Genomic DNA, 3,850 nt, shown 5'->3' on the forward strand with positions numbered 1-3,850 from the left:
ATCTTCGACAACATACGGCTTTCCGTCCCGTAAACAGTCAGTATATATCCATTCAATAGCTCGATAAGGTGACATAAGTTTACAGTAATGCATTCCAGCCAGGTCAGTTAAAAAGAAGTCCACCTCACTCAACAGGGCGACCGATGTTACCTACCAGAAAACAATGCAATCACAATGAGGGTTATATATATATATATAAAACATTCCACATCAAAGATGACGTAAATTGCAAATCCAGTAATGTAATTTACGCCCTCACCTGCCGGACATGCAACATACAGTATATCGGGAAAACTACACAACATTCCACAAGCGCCTTAATGATCATCGTTCCAATATCAGGATAAACAAAACAGACTGGTCTCCATACGTAGTACCGCATTTCAGGACACCGGTACATTCTCTACAAGACAACGCTCTTACAGCTACAATACTATGCATTATTCGAAGTTTTGATACAAACACTACTAAACAGTTAGAAAGTCTATGGATTAATAGAGCTGGAACCTTACATCCCAAAGGACTTAATGATTATGAACCATCTGATATACAAAACTAACTATGTTCTTTATTTACCCTTTATTTTATTCTACATTTCCCTTTGATCACATGACTGTGTTTTCCTTTTGTTCGGACATGCGTAGTTAATTTGCTAGCATTCGAGTGTTTGTCATAGCTTGAAGAAGGTGTGCTAAACGCACCGAAACGTCGCTTGTTAGTATTTTACTTTGGAAGTAAGGCCGACTTCCTACAGTGCTACCAGTTCAACACGTCACTTATATTTACACACACACACACACACACACACACACACACACACACACAGCTTTTCATCCCTAATATATAACCTTCCTTAGATGAAAGTAAGAGGTGATATTTGACAGAAACGTCCAGGTTCAAATCTTATAAATAATTTTCGGTTTTGAAAATTTAAGTTTAACATGCATGTACAAACCTGAAATTCTCCTGTGGATATATTTTCATATTTGATTTCAGTGTTTATCCATTCAGAACCTCTAGTTGCTATGATGTCATCACCAAAAACCATGCGTTGACCACGTGATTCGTATCTAGATTTGGCTAGTGATGACGATATGTTGAGAGCCCATTCTAGAGCAGCCTATAATGAGAAACAATTTTCAATTCCGTGTTTATATTCAACATTATATATTTATATATGCGTGTATGTATGTATGTATGTATGTATGTATGTGTGTGTGTGTGTGTGTGTGTATGTGTATGTGTTTAGTGCGAAATTCAAATACGTGACTTCGCCGACACTAATTCCATTTCCATGAGAGTTTAATAAAAAATTAAACAATTGCCACTTTTTGATAATAAAAAAAGAAAACAGTACTATGTGCAGTCTATTGTCATTGTATAAGCATATTAGTATTCTGCTTTCATAGCCAAGCATGCAAAAGTTAAGCCTGTTATAGCATACTATATCTAACTTGACAGAGGACATGCAATCTTGGATAATGGTTACATGGGGTGAACTGAACGATATCCACCCCACCCCCACCCCCTAAGCCTGGATGACCAAGACGAGATTATTTTGTCTACATGCTAAGTGACAGATTGTTTACAACGTACAGTAAGCATTCATGTGTCATGTTTATCAGGGCAATATCGTTATATATATTGCACCTTGGCCTTAAACGTAGACGTGTTTCAAGTTCCTTAGTATTGGAAATTAATATCAATTCGTGTCATGGAACGATATTCTTTATTTCATATCCATAAAAACATGTTAGATCCAAAGATTTGGGAGGAAAGGGTGAGAATTATTATTTCACATTTCACATACCGTAATACAATAAGAAATAACGAACACACATACCATATTTATTTCTTTGCATGAATACTCTGTTTGGTAGTTGCCCTCTCCAAGATAAATCATCACAGCTTCCTGACATTTCATTTTACAGTCGACAGATTTGGCAGACACTCGTGACTGTAGTCCCCCATCAGGTTCTAAAAGTCTGGATAAAGTGTTAGTTTTACATTACATGTAAATACCAGTAATGATTGCAGCTCACACGTGGTAATGCTACCGGCGGGTTGGAGGGGAGGGGGGGGGGCGAATATGCATATGATTGCAATATATTTTCGAAATGCATTTCAATCTATCAGTCATCGGTCTTTGTAAATCTGGCATGTTAGTTTTCATTGGTGTATCTTGACATTTACTACAGGCTGAGGTACATAAGTAAATATTCAATAAATGCATTTGTAACTAAAATTGACCGTGTGCAATCATCACACAATAAGTAGTACATACTATTTCCGCCCACTACCATCCACTCAATGCTTACCGTGTTATCGTGTGTACTACAGTGCCGCCAGTGGTAAGATTTTGAATAGTTGGTCTGGAATCTAAAAACGTTGTTTCATTATTATCAATATAGTTTGTGAGAGACAACTTTGGTTGCAGATCATCTGGGGCTCCTATTACATAATCCTAAATAAAAACAGAAACCAAACCAAACCAAATAAACAAACAGTAGATGAATGAACACGTCTTTGAAACACGAACCATTCAATACCTACAAATACAGTTAATAATTTCCTCAAAACAAGAAATATTTCAGAGTCTCTATGGTGATGAACGACAAGAATATAAAGAAGTTTATGTCATTTACACAATATATCATCAAAAGGGACATGTAAGATGAGCCTATACGTCTTATGGGGGTACCTTGGCAGCGTCTGAAAGGTACCCTGAGACCAAGACAGAAAATACGTGGCGTGAGAGTTACCTGACGTACAGTAGTATTTTACAAATATACCATCACTTGTTGTTGTCAGAACTCATACTTAGTATTCAGTCATAATATAAAAATAATTGATAGAATACTTTAATATATCTTTACACTAAAATGTACATCAAAGACCTAGTATGAAATAAATAACTGTACATGTAACGTTAACAACAGCAAAATGCACATTTGAACTTCATTGAAGGTACACGTTTGCTTTGACATTCATTTATACTTGAATAGTTTAATCTAACTTTTATGTTAGTAATTTCATTTTTAAGAAAGCTTGCGAGCTCAGTTTGTCACTTGAAATATTTCTAAGGTTAAGTCGAGTAGGCATCATGAAGTTAAATATACCGACCTACCTGGGCATGGAGAGCCCACGGACAAACTGCATCATTTTCCTCCATATATTTTGCTTCTATCAAAGGTTTTAGTTGTGGGGTTGACTCATCAACGATAGCGACCAGATTCTCAATAGAGTCGTCTAGTGTAGGATTCTCTTCCCCGTCGCAGACAACCAGAAAATGGTTTGTCACTTTAGCGATCATGTCATGACCCTCTTCTTGCGGCGTTTCTGCATCTACATCGTTTTCAACAACGTTTGATGGCATTGGACCAGTAGCGAAACTAGAACCATGGTTCAAGCCTTCTAACAGAGTGAAGGCTCTCGATATTTTAACGTTGGTATCTGATGAATTCTGTATTTGACTGCATCGATCAAAAGAAGGTGGAAATAAATGTCAAAATTGGTCCAATGAGAGTCTCAAAACAGAACTATGTTATCTATATAGTATAGGCATTCAATAGATGACATAAAGGCAATGTGTATTACTTGTGTTTGCCCCCCCCCCCAACTCTTCCCTTTTAAAACTGACATTTATGAACACTTACTCGTACGCTTCTGCCAATTCACTGATCCTAGAGACACCGTCAATGTCACCATTAATAATGATATACGGGAGTGGGTATGAATTAATGCTATCGTTTGGAAAACTTGGTACAGCTCCAAAGAACACCATGCCGGTATAATGGTCGGGATCATCGTAAGCTAGGTTGCATATCACCGCAGCTTGGAAACAATTCAC

Source organism: Glandiceps talaboti, chromosome 3 (assembly GCF_964340395.1).
Source record: "Glandiceps talaboti chromosome 3, keGlaTala1.1, whole genome shotgun sequence".
NCBI lineage: Eukaryota > Metazoa > Hemichordata > Enteropneusta > Spengelidae > Glandiceps > Glandiceps talaboti.